Source organism: Trichomycterus rosablanca, chromosome 20 (genome assembly GCF_030014385.1).
Source record: "Trichomycterus rosablanca isolate fTriRos1 chromosome 20, fTriRos1.hap1, whole genome shotgun sequence".
Classification (NCBI taxonomy): Eukaryota; Metazoa; Chordata; class Actinopteri; order Siluriformes; family Trichomycteridae; genus Trichomycterus; species Trichomycterus rosablanca.
Window position 1 is genome coordinate 8,755,710 of NC_086007.1, and position 23,163 is coordinate 8,778,872.

Here is a 23,163-nt window from a genome sequence, read left to right on the forward strand (position 1 = left end):
GTACATTTAATAACTGGCGTTTTATAGCGCATAATCAGCTTCAAATCTCTCGTTAAATGTACAATCACCACCAGCAAATGATCATTACTCTGTGTGATAGTGGAGGCTTCAGACGTACACAATCGATTGTTCGAGCAAGCGCCGATATCTAAAAGGAGGTGATAAATGAGGCACTCGAGGAAAAAACATCTACTTACTAGAATTTATTTATTCATACTTTAGAACTGATTTAATACAGATTACAGTTTAATACAGCTCACTGGATCTAAGTAGAGTACCCAGGAGAGCACTTTTGGGCTGAAGTACAACTAAAGATTCACAACACGGATCACAATAGATCAAATCTCGACCAAAAAAGGAACGTTTTAAACACCTAGTGGATTTAATGCCACGCTGGCATTACAGCATTATGCAGCACAGCAGCATGTCATATATAGAAAAACAACCAGTACAGAAGGGAGTTAGACATAAAAAGGCAGAGGAGAAATCCCATTAAATATTTTAAACCTTGCTTTAAGCCTTAATTCACTTGCAGCTAATAAAGGTGAACACAAAAACAAACACAGTATTGTTATAACATTGTAATAGAATCTATTCTATACATAAATGCCACAGTTCTCCAGGCCCTGATCTCATCTCAGATTGATGAAAGACAGCAGATATACAGTACATCGATCAGTCATAACATTAAAACCACCTCCTGGTTTCTACACACACTGTCTACTGTATTTTATCAGCTCCACTTACCATATAGAAGCACTTTGTAGTTCTACAATTACTGACTGTAGTCCATCTATTTCTCTATACCTTTTTAACCTGCTTTCACCCTGTTCTTCAGTGGTAAGGACCCCCACAGGACCACCACAGAGCAGGTATTATTTAGGTGGTGGATCATTTTCAGCACTGCAGTGTGTCAGTGTGTGTTGTGCCGGTATGAGTGGATCAGACACAGCAGTGCTGATGGAGTTTTTAAATACCTTGTCCACTCACTGTCCACTCTATTAGACACTCCTACCAAGTTGGTCCACCTTGTAGATGCAAAGTCAGAGACGATAGCTCATAGTTTAAGTTGGTCATCATCTAGACCTTCATCAGTGGTCACAGGACGCTGCCTACGGGGCGCTGTTGGCTGGATATATTTTTGGTTGGTGGACTATTCTCAGTCCAGCAGTGACAGTGAGGTGTTTAAAAACTTCATCAGCATTGCTGTGTCTTATCCACTCATACAAGCACAACACACACTAACACACCACCACCATGTCAGTGTCACTGCAGTGCTAAGAATCATCCACCACCTAAATATGACCTGCTCTGTGGTGGTCCTGTGGGGGTCCTGACCATTGAAGAACAGGGAGAAAGCAGGTTAAAAAGTTATGTAGAGAAAAAGATGGATTACAGTCAGTAATTGTAAAACTACAAAGTGCTCCTATATGGTAAGTAGAGCTGATAAAATGGACAGTGAGTGTAGAAACAAGGAGGTGGTTTTAATGTTATGGCTGATTGGTGCATGTGTTGTGGTCAGATGAGGCCATGTTTTTTAAGAAAAAAAAGTATGCCGAATTCTATGTACCAAAGACAAAAATGATTATTTAAACTGTTACCAGGGACAGGTACAGATGCCAACATCTGTCATAGCATGGGGTGCATCAGTGCCCACAGCATGGGTGACTTGCATGTGTGTGGTAACAATAGATTGCCACAGTAGACTCACCATGTGAAGACCACATGGACCAAAGGGACCAAGGCGTGGGCTGAACACAGTCAAAACAAAAGAGTGACCAACGGGTCAATAGCCACATTAAGGTGGGTGGAGATAGAGTTAAATCAGTCACCCAGAGCTTGGATCAAACCAGTGCTGTAAAGCATCAGAGACAACCACATTACAGTTCAAGATATGATGTGAGCCAGTGTGATGTCTTACAGTGAGACAAATAACATAGATGGAGGGAGAGCACTAGGGTGTTACTGAAATCAATCACAACACACAAGCTACTTGATCCACCTAAGTGCCATGACATGATTGCAGACCAATGCATCTTCCTCAAGCCCTGAATTCTAAATGGATATTAAACAGGCGAACCACTGATGGTTAAAGCAATCGTGTAACGGCACATTGGTGGATCAAGTAGCTGGCATGTTGCGATTGATTACATTAACTCCCCAGTACCCTCCATCTATATTTTTTGTTTATTTATATTTTTATTTATATGTTTATTGTTGTTATTTTTAGGTTTTACTTTTAGTTTTAGAGAGCTGTCTATATAAAGGTAACTGGTAGCAGGGCCTTTTAGAGCTAGACATGTTCATCTGGGATCTACGGTTGTGTAAAAATTGACATTGACACATAATCCCAAACATGAAAAACTTTGATTCAACCCTAGTCACCTAAAAATTGCCAGAGAAAAATAATAATTATTAAATAATTAACTTGTATGCGAACGCTTCCTTGTAGAGGCTTTATGTTACATCTCGTAAACCAGAGTGGGACCAGATAGTACAGGGAATAGGTATTTAACAGGTGACGTAGAACCGAAGTAGATTGTCGTATAAGCGCCATTTTGGAGGTATTCAGTGGTTGAGTCTGCTCTGTAGTGATGCTAATACACACACTGTGTCACACTAATACAGTACAGTACTAATACTAATAATCAAAAATGTAATATCCTAAGTAAGGACATGTATAGCTCTTACACTATTGTGTCCACTTACAGTTTAACACTGTTAACATTGTGTGCTAATGCTTTATGGTTTGCCTTGTGTTATGAATCGAGCTGCTTATGACCCAGTCATGCATGAACAATACGTTCAATAAGTATGTATAATCAAATTTTTCATACATGTCCTTGACTGTTTCCTTGTTCTTAACATTTCGACTCTCTAGATGAAGTGTGGAAACCAGTTGTTACACCTTAAAAAAAATGGAACCTTTTTTGGTGCTATGAAGAATGATTATTATTCAAATAACAGTCCCCGGCATCCTTGCAGAGTTTGTCTCGGTATGATATGCTTTTCTAGTTTTCACTGCAATGAAGGAGTAAACTAGTAATGTAAGCGTCTTTGCTGCTACTTTTACTGTATCACTGACTAAAACAATACCTCCACAATGGCGCCTCGGTGACATCACAGGCAGTAAACACAGACAGAGAGTAAGATGCGTTGTTTGAGTTGCCTGGGTTGTGCAAAAAATCATGGACAAAGTTAAAAAAACCCTGCTCTACACGAAATAAAGGTACACAGTTCAAGTGCGTGTCTGTGGGTTTATTGTAGTTATTTGCATTACTACCATTAAAATAGCAAAAAGGTTTAAAGAGGCCATCTTTAATCACCTTGCTTCTGTGAATTCCGCTTCAACATTTTGCAACATTTGTTCTCTTTGTGCTCAGAGGTCCCTTAATTGCACTTTGGCAACATCTCATTCATTAGCTCTCATATTTGTTGTACTTAAGCCAGAGTAAATCTCTGTTACCGCAGAGCTAATGAATATGCAGATATAATTGCAATAGAATTGCTCACACAAACAGCGTCGCTGCATCACAACCTTATTAGTGTGATGATAATAACTGACTTATCGAAAAGCTGAACTAACACGGTGATAACTCATGGTTCCTGCAGGTCGCTGTGTAAGTGGCCGTAGTATTACAGAGGTGTTAATCCTCTCTTTTGACAGTCTCCGAGCAGCACGGCAGCATCATCTGGGCTTCCCACCAGCATATGCTATCGTTCTCCTCTCATGAAGGTGACATTGGCACTGCTGCTAACACAGACCACATGCTAGGTGCATCTTGTAGCCACAGTGGAGAATAGGACTCTCTCATCAGGCTGTAGCTGCAGGAGCTTTCAAGGTGTGAGTCTGGGCAATCAAAGGCTCTGAGGGTGGAACTTTAGCCCATCAGTCGTGTAGCTTTGAAGACTATGGTTGAAAGAATTGGCTAAATTAAATGAAGTCTTGTTTCAGTGTATCCAATATCATTCTGTTTACTCTGAGAGAAATAATTTCCAGTGCTAAAATAGCTATACCGTCAGGGTCACCATTAGGAATGGTTGCCCCTTTGCATGATATGGGGCTATCCTATTATCCATCCTCCACCATCATGCTAAAAACAGTTATAGGGGGTTTGTTTAGCCACCACTCTCACTCATTGTCTTAACCGCTTATCCAATTAGGGTCCCGAGGGGGAGGGGGGAATGGGTGCTGGAGCCTATCCCATCTTAACAATGGGCGCAAGGCACACAGTAACACCCTGGACGTGCGCCAGACCATTGCAGGGCGGGCAGACACACACACACACACATTCACCTATAGGGCAATTCAGTGTCAATTAACTGGACTGCATGCTTTTGGACTGTGGGAGGAAACCGGAGCTCCCAGAGGAAACCCACACAGACACGGGGAGAACATGCAAACTCCACACAGAAAGGACCCAGACCACCCCGCCTGGGGATCGAACCCAGGACCTTCTTGCTGTGAGGCAACAGTGCTACCCACCGAGCCATCATGATGTGAATTAGGACATTTAACAATTATTATTTTTTATAAATCATCACTTAACCAAATGAGCTATAACATTTTGGGGATAAAATGAGCTCATCTTATACCCTAATACATAACATAAGGCTAAACCTATGAAGATTTTGAGGTGCCATTCAAATCTGCTCATTTTGTCAGAAAACTGTTCTTATAGTGAGTCTAGCATAAGCATAAATTTTACTGAAGCTGTAAATCATCCTGCAAATTATGCCTGGTACCTACTGCTAATTATGCTTCTGGTGAATGTTTAATAGCTGCTGTAAAATAATAAAAAAGCTGTCAATTACAGAGCTGAAAACAAACAAACAAAGCAATCTAATTCAGACTAAATATCAAATAAATACATATGTAATTAAATAATTCTAAATAAAGATTCCTGTATTAAAACCAATAGATGGTGGTGGTGGTGTTGGGGTTATATGGCTAATAAACAATTTAATGTAGGCCAGCTGGTATCTCCTATCCACCAACAAAGTGCTGGTGCCTGTTCCTGCAAACTAGCGAACTAAGAACCCGCGTTTCCAATGGTTTGAGAGCACAATTACATATGTGTATGCGTATTGTATTGCAGGGTCATTTGTTCCAGACTAGCAAGATTATGGGTCCAGAATGTCACCAGTTGGGGATTCTGGCACCAGCACCATGCCAGTGGAAAAGTGCTACGGGTTTATTCTGCTAAAAACAGTAGACAGGCACCAGGTGGCACAGCGGGATATTCCCCTAGCACACCAGCGCAGAGATTTTGAACTCCTCAGTTCGAAACTCGACTTTGCCACCGGTCGGCTGGGCGCCATCTAGCGGCATAACTGGCAGTGCCTGCAGCAGACACTAATTGGCCACCGAGTCTGCTGGGGCGGGATGACTTGACTATGTGGGTGGGGTCTTTAAACACTGTGCAAGGACACTGATTAGCAGATAGAGGCGCCTGTGCAGAATGCTTAGGTGAAAAGAAGGGGTCTGCTAGGACTGTGCACATGTCGGAGCAGCAATATACCCTACTCTAATGCAATTAGGCATCCCCAGCAGCGGAAGACAAATTGACTATGCTAAAATCTGGAGAAGAATGGGAGTAAATGAATAAATAAATAGAAACAGTAGTGGTCAACAGTGGCTTTTGTCTTTTAGAAAATTGGCAATATCACAACAGCATTCATTTGGTCTTTTGTATAAGAAGAAGAAGAAGATATACTTTATTTGTCATATATACATATACAGTTGTATAGTACAATTACATTCTTTCTCAGCATATCCCAGCTTGTTTGGAAGCTGGAGTCAGAGCACAGGGTCAGCCATCGTACAGCGCCCCTGGAGCAGACAGGGTTAAGGGTCTTGCTCAAGGACCCAACAGTGGCTGCATAGCAGAGCCTGGATTTGAGCCGCCATTCGTCCGGTTGATAGCCCAAAGCTCTACCCACTAGGCTACCACTGTCCCTCAAAATGTACTTTCTTGTAGTATTTAAATGCCTAAGTATTTACTAAGCAGTAGTGATGGGTCGTACTGTGCCGAGGCTTCGGAGCGTGTGTCGAGAAATCTAGGAAGTCTTTCGTGAAGCGCGTATCGAGGCTTGCTTCTTTAAGAACAAGTGACGTCACGGATGACGTGTGCTTGCCGGTTCAGGAAGTGGTTCGAGTACTGGTGCGATTTATGAGCATATTTAAAGCGCCATGAGTCCCAGCACAGTGGAAAAAATACTGTTTCTAAATAAAAATGAATAAAGTCCATCTCACCAGTATTCACAAACACAATCCTATAAAAACACCACTAAAATTTAAACATGAATAGACCTATATTACTTTTTCCCACTTAACAAAAATCATATATGAAATCATGAATGAATGGATGGATGGATGGATGAATTAACCACACAAAATCATATTAAGATGTTTTTATTTCTATTCTTGGCAGTGATTATTCCCATGTTAACACTTGCATGGGAGGCAGGGGTCATCACATCAGTTGAAATAACAATAATAGTTTTGACCAGCAGGGGGGTTTGTGTGCAAATGAAGCCTCGAGAAATGAACCTTTTCTCGAACCAATTTGATGGAAAGCGTCAAGGCTTCACGAGGCTTCATCAGCCCATCACTACTAAGCAGGGCAGTAGCTACAGACAGTGGTAGCTCAGCAATTAAGGTACTTGACCAGTAAGCAGAAGGTAACTGCTTCAGTTCCAATGACAGCCAGGTTACTATGACTGGGTCCTTGAGCAAGTCCTTAATCCTCAACTGCTTAAATTGTATAGTCACAATTACCCTAATGAAGAGGCTTTTACTGCAAACAACCATGAAACCAATGTAATAGATCCTGCTCGACAGAGGTCATATAATGATCAAACACACTGATGTACACCAGAAATCAAACTATTAGTGCCCACTTAGGTTTATTTTAGGAGATTTTATTATTAGGAGACCACATGATTGTGCATTGAAGAAATTGTGCAGTGTTTCTGGTGGCAAATGATGATGTTTCACATAAAAGGATTTGGAGCTGAGAATGTGTTTTTCTCTTACTGAGAACAGCTGTAGGTCAGGGTTTACTCAAGGCAAAGCATTCAACTGGTCCACAATTCTAGGTCACTGATCATGTAATAAATATCTTTGGAAGTGACTAGACCTTGCGTCTTGTCTCAGTTCCCCAGACAACGTGCATCTCCTAATGCTTTAAAGAGTCGAGCACTGACCGCTGCAGCTGCTGAGTGTACAGTACAGGTGGACTCAGCAGGTTATGATTACTTTTTATCTTTTTCTATTTCCTTTAATACATTTTACTTTCTCAGCAGAAATACAAACAAGTTGACCAACAGTTAACAAATTAGTGGTGGACGTGAAGAAATGAATAAAGCATTTAAATAAAATGGTAACGTATTAGGGCTAGACTGGAGGGCGAGAGGGGGCGGGCACACACACACACACGATGTTTTAACAAAGAGTTTAATGATAACAAAAGACATGACAGGATTACACAAAACAAGATGGAAGAAGACGATACAAACACACGACCTATGCTATATGCTAAGCTAAACATGAACAATGCTGAACTAAACAAACATGAATTAAGCTAAATGCTGTGCTAATCACTAAACACATGAAACATGAGCCTAAACCCTAAGCTAAACAAGAACTAGACTAAGTCAAACAGAAACAAGACTAAACAAGGCATGAACAGTAGCAAACAGACAGGAGCCAACAGGAACTAACAGGAGCGAGCGAGCAAACAAACAGAGTGAGCAAACCAGCCAACCAACCAACCAACCAGCCAGCCAGCCAACCAACCAGCCAGCCAACCAACCAGCCAACCAACCAGCCAACCAACCAACCAACCAACCCAGAAGCAGAAGCAATAGCAAAGTCAAATTCAAAGCAAAGGCAAGGCAAATCAAAAGTTGCCACCAACTGATCCACAGCTGCACCCTTATATGCCACAGCCAATCTATCTGGGATGCAGCTGTGAATTATCAGGAGGAAACCAATCATGATGAGGGGCGTCGACCTGACACATGAAACCCTCCACCGTGTGCTCCTGGAGAGAGGGGCGTGGCACACAAACAAACTCCATGTGCACAGTGTCTGTGGTAAAGGAGTACAATATAAATGTAGATATACATTATAAATATAGAGTATAAATTTGGCATTTTGACACCAAACACAGAATTTAGCCTCCAAGAAAAACAACAAATTGTCCAAGACTTAAAAGGCAGACTGCAATCACAGCAGGAAAGGTTACAATTGGCCCTTTGAGGGCCACCATAATGCAGATGTGGCCCTCTGTTTAAAAGCTTACGTTTTTTATTTTGGGAGGCTCAATTTAACTCTTTATTCTGAAATTACTTTAGTGCAGTTTTTGTGTTTTGACAACCACCCTGTTTAACTTGTGTCCAAAATGTTTGCTATTTTTGTTATTGGATTTTTTCTTATTTGCGTAATATAATCCTGTAAATACTGTTTTTTTCTTTTTATAGAAGACTTATGAATTCTCAGTCACCGTGTCCGTGTGTTATAATGCAACTTTTATACAGCAATGCTCCAGTGCAGTGATCTCAATTTACCTACAACAAAGAGAAGCCTCGCTCTGAGATATTACAAAACAAAACTACTGTGTCAGTTTTAAAGAATCAGAGAGCTTCTTCACAAGGTTGGCCAATATAAAATATGTTTTATTAGGCTTAATTCAATTCAGAATGCAGTTTACAGACAACAGTGTTCACAAATTAGCATTAATATATATGCAAATATAATTACATTTGCATATATAACAGGAAAACGACCCCCTTCATGTTAGATTTTTATTTTTAAAGCATTTTTCTCAATTTTCTAATTTAATTGTATCCAATTAACTGGATACTGGATCGCATTTGCTTTCTTTACTGCTGCTGACCTCTACTTCTGACCGAGGAGAGTCGTGACTGCAGTAGCCGACTGCTTCTTCTTCACCAGGAGGTGGTTTCATATGGAGATCCATATAGCACACAGAGTCACACGCCAATCCCCATTATACTCTTACATTAGGATATTCCGCTAGCACACCGGCACCGAGATTCGAAATTTGGTGTTGCCACTGGTCGACTGGGCACCATCTGGCGAACATAGATATATATTTTCTTTTTAGTAATCTTTATCACTGTCCACATACCTATGGAAAGCACTATTTTAATGCATGTTATCATAAACTCAACATGTCTTCAGCATATCTGCTGAGAAAAAAAGAGAATGAGCCATGTGCTTCTAAAAGCTTTTTTTCTATTTCAGCTGACTGAGCCACATAATGGAAATCTAGGCCTTGATGAATGGCCAGGAGGCAGTGGAGCAAAGCATGGCAGAACAAAACGTAGACTGCAGGCACCACCAAAAAAGCTAACAAATAAACTGCACAGCACTCGGAGGGAGAAAGTCTCATCTCAGTTCATTACCCACTGATATCAGACCCTCATTTTCAATCTGGACTGATGTACAGACTTTATTCAGTATATTAAAGTTTACATCAGAAGTGCAGAACAGAAGGAATGATGTACAGTGTATCACAAAAGTGAGTACACCCTTCACATTTCTGCAAATATTTTATTATATCTTTTCATGGGACAACACTATAGACATGAAACTTGGATCTAACTTAGAGTAGTCAGTGTACAACTTGTATAGCAGTGTAGATTTACTGTCTTCTGAAAATAACTCAACACACAGCCATTAATGTCTAAATGGCTGGCAACATAAGTGAGTACACCCCACAGTGAACATGTCCAAATTGTGCCCAAAGTGTCAATATTTTGTGTGACCACCATTATTATCCAGCACTGCCTTAACCCTCCTGGGCATGGAATTCACCAGAGCTGCACAGGTTGCTACTGGAATCCTTTTCCACTCCTCCATGATGACATCACGGAGCTGGTGGATGTTAGACACCTTGAACTCCTCCACCTTCCACTTGAGGATGCGCCACAGGTGCTCAATTGGGTTTAGTCCATCACCTTTACCTTCAGCTTCCTCAGCAAGGCAGTTGTCATCTTGGAGGTTGTGTTTGGGGTCGTTATCCTGTTGGAAAACTGCCATGAGGCCCAGTTTTCGAAGGGAGGGGATCATGCTCTGTTTCAGAATGTCACAGTACATGTTGGAATTCATGTTTCCCTCAATGAACTGCAGCTCCCCAGTGCCAGCAACACTCATGCAGCCCAAGACCATGATGCTACCACCACCATGCTTGACTGTAGGCAAGATACAGTTGTCTTGGTACTTCTCACCAGGGCGCCGCCACACATGCTGGACACCATCTGAGCCAAACAAGTTTATCTTGGTCTCGTCAGACCACAGGGCATTCCAGTAATCCATGTTCTTGGACTGCTTGTCTTCAGCAAACTGTTTGCGGGTTTTCTTGTGCGTCAGCTTCCTTCTGGGATGACGACCATGCAGACCGAGTCGATGCAGTGTGCGGCGTATGGTCTGAGCACTGACAGGCTGACCTCCCACGTCTTCAACCTCTGCAGCAATGCTGGCAGCACTCATGTGTCTATTTTTTAAAGCCAACCTCTGGATATGACGCCGAACACGTGGACTCAACTTCTTTGGTCGACCCTGGCGAAGCCTGTTCCGAGTGGAACCTGTCCTGGAAAACCGCTGTATGACCTTGGCCACCATGCTGTAGCTCAGTTTCAGGGTGTTAGCAATCTTCTTATAGCCCAGGCCATCTTTGTGGAGAGCAACAATTCTATTTCTCACATCCTCAGAGAGTTCTTTGCCATGAGGTGCCATGTTGAATATCCAGTGGCCAGTATGAGAGAATTGTACCCAAAACACCAAATTTAACAGCCCTGCTCCCCATTTACACCTGGGACCTTGACACATGACACCAGGGAGGGACAACGACACATTTGGGCACAATTTGGACATGTTCACTGTGGGGTGTACTCACTTATGTTGCCAGCTATTTAGACATTAATGGCTGTGTGTTGAGTTATTTTTAGAAGACAGTAAATCTACACTGCTATACAAGCTGTACACTGACTACTCTAAGTTATATCCAAGTTTCATGTCTATAGTGTTGTCCCATGAAAAGATATAATGAAATATTTGCAGAAATGTGAGGGGTGTACTCACTTTTGTGATACACTGTATGTGTTCTTGTGGATGTGCACTTGTTTGTGTGGTTTCGGATAATCAGTGTTATATATAATACTACTCTTGATCATGTCTTGTGTTCACAGTTACTATAGCCAAAAGTAACATATAAAGGTAATGCAACAGTGTTTTTTTGTGTTTATATTTTTAGGGACTATTTTTGTATCATTAAAATTGAATCTACTTAATTTTCCTGCAATATCTGGCAACCTGGCTAAGACAGGTCTCCTTTTTTGACACATGTTCAGCTGCCAGATGCTCCTTTACAGCATTCAGTGGCGGATATTTTTTTAATGTATTTATTCATACTATTTTATTAACGCATTTTCTCCCTTTTTGCAAATTTAGCGTAGCCAATTAGTCTTGTCCAGCTGGGGACCCATCCAACCCCCTTTTATTTGCTCATACTGCAGTTTATTCATTTACATGTACGGCATTTAGCAGACGCCTTTTATCCAAAACAACGTACAGTAGTGTGGCAGTATACAGTATGGGCGACTGAGGGTTAAGGGCCTTGCTCAAGGGCCCAACATAAGCAACCTGGAAGAGGTGGGGCTTGAACCAGCAACCTTTTGATTACTAGTCCAGTACCTTAACCGCTAGGCTACAACTGCCCGCAACACTTATTCGCGAGTGAGGCCAGTCTCGCACATGGAGAGTCACACACTGATCTCAGCATTCCTCCACTTTCTGTACAGGCTCCATGGGCAACTAACCAGGGTCCTTACACAGCGTCGAAGACCCCATCTCTTTGTCTGGTCTTTTTTCCACCCAGTAGACTAGTGGCCAATTCTGTCTAATACAGGAACTGCCAGTTGTGCCTGCTTGGGGTGCCCAGGCAACCGGAAGCAAAGCTGAGATTAGAACTCGGAGAATTCAATGCTGTAATGGCAGGAAAGTGATTCCCATTCAGCCTTTTCATTCTCATTTCCTCTCAGGTCTCAGTAGTGGTGCAGTAGTGCATTAGATTACTGCACCATCCAAGCAGCCATAAAGCTTTATTTCTCATATAAGTAAGAACTGTTATATCAGTAAGGTCTTAAATATGTTAATGAAGCTGAATCTAGTTTAACTTATTCTTTTTGAGCGATTGAACGATAGCCGTTTAGACCAAAAGTCAACTATCTGAGGTCCATTTTTCCCCCCACTAAGCACTTATGGGAGAAGCTGAAGCGATGAAAGGCAGACTTATCTGATCAGCTTTCTTTTCATAGCTCAACAGCTCCCAGCCAGCAGCAGATTAATTGTGAACTAATGTGAGAGGTAATATGATTTTCAATACTGTGTGATGGGGATGTCTGTCAGACGACTTTATTGGGCCCAGGAAAATGAATGTGCAGTGTTTGTAAAGTGCCCTCGTGCTGCAGTAATGTACGGGGAGATGAATTATCTCTAATTGAAGGTTTAATTTTGGTCTTGATGTATACGCAGGCAAAATTAGTGTGAAATGTGCATACACTGAATGGACACCTTCCTAAAAGCCTCCAAAATCTAATACAAGTGCAGAAATCAGATATACTATATGACCAAAAGTAAGTGGACGTCCCATTTAAAAAAATTGGCAATAATATAGAAGTTGTTCCCCACGCTTCTACAACAGCCTCTGTTTATTTTTCTGGAAGGGTATTTACTTTCTCAAGATTTTATATTGTGATTGTGTTACCCACAATACCCGCTACACCACTGTGTCACCCAGTGTTTTCTCATGTCTATGTTGGGAAAACATTTAAAATGCTGGTATGTGTAGTTTGTTAGACATTAAGTTGATTATATTTCTTATTTAGAATGTATTTCTGTAATGTAAGAAAAATATACATTGGGATACATAAAGTTTATCTCTCTATCTATCTATCTGTCGGTCTGTCTGTCTGTCTGCCTGTTTTTCTGTCTGTCTATCTATCTATATATCTGTCTATCTATCTATCTATTGATCTGGATTTGTGTACCTGATAAAGTGCTTAGTGAGTGTATACAGCCGTACAGTTCATTTTTCAAGCACTTTAAAAGAAAGCCAACCAAGATATGCTGATAATACACTGATAATAAAATAATTAAATTTATATCTATTAAATGATTCAGCATATCAGAAACAGATCAGCAGTATCGGCCCTGATACAGATTTTTCAGGGCCACTAAGGACCGTTATGCCCTCTGTTTTCCTTCTCCACTATTGGTGGTGCTTTGACAAGAAGGTGATTCTCCATTTGGCCTGACCTCCTGAAAACATGGGTAACAGTGTCTGTTAAACACCCAGCCAGGTCTCTGGCACAGCTGATACTCAAACTCAATCAGACTCAGTGTCTGCAGTGATGGACTAGTGTATTAGACCGCTGCACCACCACAGCGCTCCCATTTTCTCATCATTTTTGCTGAGAAGGATTTTAATACATGCTAATACAAGCACAAAATACCACAGTATCAGTGGACTTGTAGTGACATTTGCATGATGGGTGTAAATGGAAAAAAATGCAATACTCTAACGTCATACCAGCAAATGAATCTTGCACATGTACAAAAACTGAGCTGATATAAAAATATTAACTACACATAAAATAATGGAATATTTATGTAGCCGAGCCTGTTTTGGGGACAAACACAAACACAAACACACACACACACACACACACACACACACACACACACACACAACATCTGGTTTGTAGTGGTGTTGTACAATAAAAATAGGCCAGAGAGAGAGGAGTTAATGAGTTTTGGACTAAATCCTTATGATCTGCCAGCAATAAGTATGATTGATTTCCGGAATATGCCAAATGAATAAACATTCTTGTTAATTTAAAGACGTCAAATTATATAACTATAATAGCTATAACCCATTCTATAATTTAAATGTATATTACTAGAGCAGTGGCTGTACATGGCTTGGCACAGTACATGGTTCTCACATACACTATATTACCAAAAGTATTCGCTCCTCTGCCTTCACACACACATGAACTTGAGTGACTCCCATTCTTAATCCATAGGGTTTAATATGATGTCGGCCCACCCTTTGCAGCCATAACAGCTTCAACTCTTCTGGGAAGGCTTTCCACAAGGTTTAGGAGTGTGTTTATGGGAATTTTTGACCATTCTTCCAGAAGCGCATTTGTGAGGTCAGACACTGATGTTGGACGAGAAGGCCTGGCTCGCAGTCTCCGCTCTAATTCATCCCAAAGGTGTTCTATCGGGTATCGGGTTGAGGTCAGGACTCTGTGCAGGCCAGTCAAGTTCTTCCACACCAAACTCACTCATCCATGTCTTTATGGACCTTGCTTTGTGCACTGGTGCGCAGTCATGTTGGAACAGGAAGGGGCCATCCCCAAACTGTTCCCACAAAGTTGGGAGCATGAAATTGTCCAAAATCTCTTGGTATGCTGAAGCACTAAGAGTTCCTTTCACTGGAACTAAGGGGCAGAGCCCAACTCCTGAAAAACAACCCCATACCATAATCCCCCTTCCACCAAACTTTACACTTGGCACAATTCAGTCAGACAAGTACCGTTCTCCTGGCAACCGCCAAACCCAGACTGGTCCAGGGCTTGTCACTCCAGAGAACACGTCTCCACTGCTCTAGAATCCAGTGGAGGCGTGCTCTACACTACTGCATCTGACGCTTTGCATTGCGCTTGGTGATGTAAGGCTTGGAAACCCATTCGATGAAGCTCTCTACTCACTGTTCTTGAGCTCATCTGAAAGCCACATGAAGTTTGGAGGTCTGTAGCGATTGACTCTGCAGAAAGTTGGCGACCTCTGAGCACTATTGCGCCTCAGCATCTGCTGACCCCGCTCTGTCATTTTACGTGGTCTATCACTTCATGGCTGAGTTGCTGTCGTTACCAATTGCTTCAGCTTTGTTATAATACCACTGACAGTTGACTGGAAAATTTAGTAGCGAGGAAATTTCACGACTGGACTTGTTGCACAGGTGGCATCCTATCACAGTACCACGCTGGAATTCACTGAGCTCCTGAGAGCGACTCATTCTTTCACTAATGTTTGTAGAATCAGTCTGCATGCCTAGGTGCTTGGTTTTATACAACTGTGGCCATGGAAGTGATTGGAACACCTGAATTCAATGATTTGGATGGGTGAGTGAATACTTTTGGTAATATAGTGTAGATACAGTCAGAGTCGGCACAGTCATTTTTAGAGAGCGGCAGTAATACTAGCATGTCAGAAGAGGATGATCTTCAAAAAATGCCCAATGTGGAAGCCTAATATAAATTCACCAGCTGTAGAGAGAGAGAGAAAGAGAGAGAGAGAGAGAGAGAGAAACTACAGCTCAGAAAGGAACACAGTTGACCGACCGGAGCGCTAGACTGACCTAATTATTAATCACTGCAAACGCAGCAACATGACACTTTTTAATTAATTGGCTGACTATGTGTGGCCTATTTGCCAACATGTTTGGGGAGCAAATCTTACAGCGTGGCTACGGACGTGTTATATTTAATTAGGACTGGAGACTTATCTTAGAACGGTCTCTGAGCAGGACGACAGGGGCTAGCATGCTCCCAGGGGAAGACGGGACACAGTTTTTCAGGTTACATACACAGACGACTGCAAATTAGAGAACAAAGCTAGAAATCACTGAGATATCTTGTTCTGCATTGAGATCTCATAGAGTTTTTTTCTGACAAGCATTAGAACATATTAGAAAATTAATTAAAACCTAATCACACTAGATTACACAAATCTCGGTTAAATCAGTCAAGTCAGATGTAGAATTTTCACAGTGATTAAAAAGTGAGCTGTAGTTTATTTATAACTGTGTTCTAATTTATCAAAAACATATATATATATATATTTATATTTTGTTTATGCATTTTTCTCCCTTTTAGCGCATCCAATTGCCCGATTGCATCATGCTTCCTCTCCACCAATGCCGATGCCTGCTCTGATTGAGGAGAACAAAGCTAACCCATGCCCCCTCAGACACGTGGGCAGCAGTCGTATGTATCTTATCACCTACACTTTGATGAGGGCAATGCAGCTCAGCGTTGTGTACGGAGAGACACACCCTGACAGCACTCTTTTCTCATCTCTGTGCACCATCAATCAGCCAGCAGAGGCCAGCAGAGGTCGTAATTGCACCAGTAATGAGAGAAAGACCCCATCCGGCTTAGTCCCGCCCATATCTGAACAACAGGCCAATTGTTCATGTGGCCGCTCAGCCTTAGCCGGCAGGCAGAGCTATCTGCCTATCAAAAATATTTTAACTTAATAAAAGAATATGTTTGGCTAGGCTATGTACAATCTACAAGGGTTCCTCAAAAAGTTACCACACTTTTTTAAACTCTATTTATTAAGAATTTCAAAAATATCTACATAGCCACATTCCGATGCTTTTTTCCCAGCGTAGTACCAACTGTAACAAATGGGCTGAGCTGACAAGAGAGGGCGGACACACACGCAGAGAGGTTTAACAAAACATTATTAATAACTAAAGGCAAGACAAGGTTACACAAACAAGACAAGACACACTAACACATGACCTAAGCTAATTGCTAATCTAAGTGCTAATGCTAATCGGTAAGCTAACACGAAAAACCTGACTAAACTATACTACACCCTAAGCTAAGCTAACATCAAACATTAACAAGTCTAAAACACTTAACTTGACTGAGCATGAGCTAACCAACAAGAGCACACCAAACCAAACCAAACCCAAACCAAAATAACAAGAGCATGAGCTAACTAACAAGAGCATGAGCTAGACAAGAGAAACCTTAAACCCCAAACCAAACCCCAAACCAAACCCCAAACCAAACCCCAAACCCTAAACCCCAAACCAAACTCCAAACCCTAAACCCCAAACCAAACTCCAAACCCTAAACCCCAAAACCCAAACCCACATGAGCATGGAACTAAAATCGTCTCCGCTGAAGGATCCACAGCTGCTCCCTTAAATGCCATGAGCATTACCTGCAATGAGGAGCAGCTGTGGATCATTAGCATCATTGACCAATCAGAATGAGGAGGCGTAGGCTTGACAACATAAACCAAAACCTCCTCAACCATGTGCTCCCTGAGACCGGGTGTGGCACATACACAATCTCTGGGAGCACAGAGAGGCTGCATTCGTGACACCAACTTTTTAATGCCATCAGCAAAAAAAATGATTTTGGTTGAGCACGTAGACTGCAGCACTGCAGCTTTTACATCATCATCACATGAAAATCTTCTTCCTTTTAAAGCTGCTTTAAGCGTCCAAAAAGGTGGAAATCAGATGGCGCTAAATCCGGACTATAAGCTCTCTTAGTCTCTCAGACACGACCAGTTACTACTCCTCCCATCCTCAATGCTTCCAACCAAAATATAAAGGTGTGGAAACTTATTGAAGATCCCTCGTATTTACCTCATCATATTTACCTTGTATTATGACTGCATGACATTTTGTCTGTGGATTCTAAAAAAAAAAGATGACTGGCCTATGGGAATTTGTGCACATTCATTAAAAAAAATGTAAATAAAAAATTAATAAATCAGGCCTTGACCTTATAAGTACTCCTTAAACCAAACAAACACAAATTCTCACAGACCTCATCCAGGATCTTGTGGAAAGTCTGCCCAAAAGTGCGGAGACTGTTAAAGCTGATCTCAAAAGCTGTCGTACCTTTGGTGTTGATGTATTCTACAGCTATGCACCCGTTTCTATAAAGATAAATTTGCTGTTGGCTCCTGCAGGTCTGGCTCACTTTCACAGGAAATTACAGTAAAGATGGATCTTGTATGTGATGATCATACATCACGCGGGTATCGCGGCAGGATTCAGCAATAAGATGGTAACTTGAAGGAAAACACTTCAGACGCAATATTAGAGAGCTTTTCTGTTTACTGTTTCCCACTTGGTGACAGCTGTTTGAAATTTAATTTGGGTAGATATGAAAAAATCCATAGGTAATTACATAAGAGCTGAGACTCCATTAATGTTGCTTATGACGACTGTAGAATAAATCAATCCGACGTAATGAGCTGTCAAAATGTGACTTGATTCATCTCAAACTGACAATGCCCAAAGTGCATGGTATCTGATTCTAACCACAAACCTACCTGACGCACTTATAAGAAGTGTATTTATATCACACAAAGCGACATAGTGTGAGATACAGCACAATAAAACTATTCTAATAGATAATATTCAATATTCTGTCTCATTCAGTGAAGAGTTTTACTGAAAATTGAATTTGTAAAACTTTTAAACTGCTAGTTCTGTCTTACATTTCTACCATTAAACATTGACAATATGGCAGTGGAAGTCAAAAGTTTACATACATGTAGGAACATCCTGACGATTTTAGGATTTCAATGATTTCAGCAACACATTTTTTGTTTTAAATGCTTCCATATACACCGATCAGCCATAACATTAAAACCACCTCCTTGTTTCTACATATTATCAGCTCCACTTACCATATAGAAGCACTTTGTAGTTCTACAATTACTGACAGTAGTCCATCTGTTTCTCCGCATGCTTTGTTAGCCCCCTTTCATGCTGTTCTTCAATGGTCAGGACCCTCACAGAACCACCACAGAGCAGGTATTATTTAGGTGGTGGATCATTCTCAGCACTGCAGTGACACTGACATGGTGGTGGTGTGTCTCACTGTCACTGCTGGACTGAGAATAGTCCACCAACCAAAAACATCAAGCCAACAGCGCCCCGTGGGCAGCGTCCTGTGACCACTGATCAAGGTTTTGAAGATGACCAACTCAAACAGCAGCAATAGATGAGCGATCTCTGACTTTACATCTACAAGGTGGACCAACTAGGTCGGCTCGTCTAATAGAGTGGACAGTGAGTGGACATGGTATTTAAAAACTCCAGCAGCGCTGCTGTGTCTGATCCACTCATACCAGCACAACACACACTAACACACCACCACCATGTCAGTGTCACTGCAGTGCTGAGAATGATCCACCACCTAAATAATACCTGCTCTGTGGTGGTCCTGTAAGAGTCCTGACTATTGAAGAACAGCATGATAGGGGGCTAACAAAGCATGCAAAGAAACAGATGGACTACTGTCAGTAATTGTAGAACCACAAAGTGCTTCTATATGGTAAGTGGAGCTGATAATATGGACAATGTGTGTAGAAACAAGGAGGTGGTTTTAATGTTATGGCTGATCAGTGTATATTCAGAATAATTATGTGGTGTAAAACCTTCTAAAATGTTCTATAATGAATGCATGTCCATACAAATAAGGATAGACTGGACCTAATAAAATCTAGTGGTCTTTTGTATTCATTTATTGTCTGTTTTACCACCTCTTTATCCTATTCAGGGTCACAGTGGGTCCAATTTACTGGGCGAAAGCAGCACAGAATGTCTTTTATGTACCAATATATCAGTTATTACTGTAGCAGGTTACAAATGTCAGTATCATTGTGTTATAAACTGGGCAGAATACTCTATTTATATTTGTAAGACTTAGAAATAATTAAGACATTAGCCAAAATACCACCTCACAAAATGTGCATGGCAATGCCAATTGCATGATAGTTTGGCATGTCATGGCTAGGGTTGGCAGTCGTTGGGTGGATGATAGTTACACCTGGTCAAATCTGACACAGCAAGGAGTGCTTACAAGTAGCCATGGTGAGATGGTGGGCTAACCCTAACCCATTAACTGAAAGAAGTGTTCACATACTAGTCATTAGTCATGTAGAGTATGAGTTCACGTAAAGACAATGCAGACAAAACTAGAACCGATACACACACAAACACACGCACAAACACATGCCCCTATTAACGCCAAGGCTGTGCACTATCCTCCCTGCTAAATTATCACTACGGGTGGTAAGAGTCAGCGGAACAGGGAATGAAATTGCCACCTCTTAGCATAAAGCCCTTGAGTGCTTTTCTCTCTCCTTTAAAAGGAGGGGCACAGACACAGCAGTGACACACAGCGAATTGTAATAGCTCAGCAGTTTAAAAGCACTTCAGACACCTCCTCAATGTGAAGACAGACCCAGACACATTTCCCAAAAGTGCAGTTTCGGACAGCAATAAAAGCCTTTTAAAGGTGGCAGGTGTGACACGCTCTCTCTCACTCTCTTTGGTATGACCATTAAGAACAGATATATGTGTTTACTGCATAAAAAAACACTGTGATTAAAATTGACCCTGCTTTAATAAGATCCCAAACAAAAGTAAAAAATTTGCTGAAGCAGTAAATAGATTTTTCTAAAATTATTAAGCAAATGTCAACACAGTCAGAAAGTGCAACAGAAATTACAAACGTAAGTGTGAAATGTGTTTTTCTGCTCATTTGAAAGGTGCAATCTGACGTAGACCCTGTTAGTAAATCAGCTTGCACATTTTATGCTGGTGTTATACCCAAATGTACCACTCAAATGTGTTTAACAGGGATCCACTGAACTAAAATGCTGGATCAGTGCAAGGTTTCATTTGATATATTTCCAGATCCAATCTGGTAATAATTTTATTTTATTACTGTAGTTTATTTAATGTAATCTGGATCTTAAATTTAAACTTAAAGCATGTTGTTATCATACCTTTAGCAGTAAGCTACGTCGGACTTGTGTCCTTCTGCATTGCCTTTTTTGGCTGACAGAGGAGGCATGGAGGCGCAGATGAGTGATTTGTCAGTTCATTTTAACTGACAGTTATCTGCACCTTGTTCCATTTTCAATTTTGTAATTCGCCTCAGGTGGGAGTCTTTCTATATATCATGGATTTACCAGCCACTCTGTTGGCAAACCTGCTTCCTTTGGAACTGTGATACTAGGCTTGCTACAGCCCCCTCTTCCACTGGCATACAGTGCCAGCACACATAAATTTTTACAATCACACTCAGTGTTGCTGTGCTTTTGGGCCACATGATAGAACTCATGACAGAAAGGCGACGTGAAGTCCTCTTTTCCGGACCGGACCCCGCCTGTAAATCCATGTTATGTGTGGACTGCATCAGTTGGTGGGATCGGGGTGCTGCTCATTCATTGCCTTTCCCGGTTTGTGTTTAGGGTTCCCTGTCTTTTCTTTGTTCCGAGAACTTGGTCTCTCTCAATAGGTGCAGCCATTGTGACAACCAGTTCTTAATTCTGCACTATCCCTGTTCTATCCACTTTCTCTGTTGTGGGCTGCTGTAATTTTAATGTTATTTAATTTGTTACTCTGATTCTGTTATTTCGGCCACCTTTGGTCAAAGCATTTTGCATTTGGGTTCTTTTCATTCTTGCAGGTGAGGGGCTTTACCACCCCGTTACACTTTGGTCTTTTTTTTTCAGAAGCTTGCGGGACATAAACTCAGCTTATATATGAATGTCAGCATCATATCAAGATCTGGTTATGAGGGTATCTGTTTTGATACATACCACAAATTAAATAAAGTTAAAGTTAATAAAGACCTCTGATTTCTGTGATGTGGAGAACACCAATGGAATTGTGGACGTCAGACAAACCGGCAACCTTCTGATTACTAGACTAGTACCTTAACCACTAGGCTACAGCTGTCAACAGCTATAACACTTCTACTATGTGCTATGTGCACTACTATGTTGTAGCATATTATGTGGGACAGGGCATTGTGTGTGTGTGTGTTAACATTACAGCATTTATGGCAGTGTAGCTGTAAAATATGTGTTAGCTCACTAGCTACATGGATCTACTAGAAATAATCTTATGAATAAACATCAGGTACTTTTATTACCTCACTGTACCCAGTTGCTGCTTTTTTAATACAGTATTTATTAATTTGGGCATTTTACATTTGTTTTACAAAGTATTACAATGCAAACTACAATATGTATGACATTGAGAAATTTGGGTATTGTTACAGTCCTAGATCTTTGAAATTCAGAGCTTTGTATTAAAAATAATGAATCAGCCGCTCAGGTGGAGCAGTGGTAAAACACACTGGCACACCAGAGCTGGGATTTCGAATACATTGTATCAAATCTCAGCTCTGCCATCCGGCTGGGCTGGGTGGCTGTTGTTCATCCAGATAGGGAGCTGGATAGGGACCTCATAACTGATGCAATAGCGACCCTTTGCTGGCTGATTGATGGCGTCTGCACAGAGTAGAGGAGTCATGCTGATCAGGGTGTGTGCACAAGGCTGATTGGCATGAGAACTCGTGCAGGTGAAAAAATGCAGTCGGGTACTGCTCACGTCTCGGAGGGGGCATGTGTAAGTTCGCTCTTCTCAATCAGGGGCGGGGGTCAGCACCAGTAGAGAGGAAGCATAATGCAATCGGGTAAAAATTGGACGAGCTAAAAATGGGGAGAAAATGCATAAAAAAAATTAAATTAAAAGAAAAAATGGTCTATGTCCTTAGCAAGCAGCATATCTGTAATAAATTAAGAACGTTGATTTTCTTTTTTCTGAAAATAAATGGACTGTGTCTGTGGTCTATTGAGTATTTTTTTTTCATTACCTGAAATATGTATTTTCTATAGGACAGCCTTCTAGGACATTCTATGGCAAAATACAATAATGGACATTATCTACTGCCTGAAAGCTATTTATAAGTTAGATTGTTTACAGCCTAAAGGTATTTAGGTATTTATTTCTGCACTTGTATTATTCCTCCAGCAGAAGAAAATCCCAGTAGGTTGGGTTGATTATAATACTCGTGAGAGATGAAAAAGGAAAAAGAGAAAATCAGAAACAGAGAGAAAATAGACATTAAAGCACACACAATAGCTCAGAATGTAATAAATCTCAATGGGAGCCGAGCGCAGGACCGGCGCCCTTATTGCAGTAAATACTATAGAGATCAGCTGCAGAGTTGACCATCTTGACATTGCACTGAATCATTTAAAGAAATCTTGTCGACCGGAAAACATGGATATTTTATTCATGCAACCACATGGTGCAAAATACAGCTGAAAGAGTCTTTGTTGGCTTGGCGGAGATGACCTGCTGCTGTGCTCAATTCCTCACAACTTATCAGCACAACTTCTTTCATATCCCTTGAGCAGCTTGAGATGCAATTTACTGAAAGCGGTGGGGAAATACATGCAGCTTGTAGAGGAGTTCTGTCAGAAATGTTCAGTGTTTT

General features: G+C 41.2%; 1 protein-coding gene across 1 annotated transcript in view; it reads right to left on the minus strand.

Moving 5' to 3' along the window:
- The window catches only part of cadm2b (cell adhesion molecule 2b), a 262,694-nt gene that overhangs the window by 62,186 nt on the left and 177,345 nt on the right, over window positions 1-23,163 (minus strand). The gene's annotated exons all lie outside the window — the stretch shown is intronic.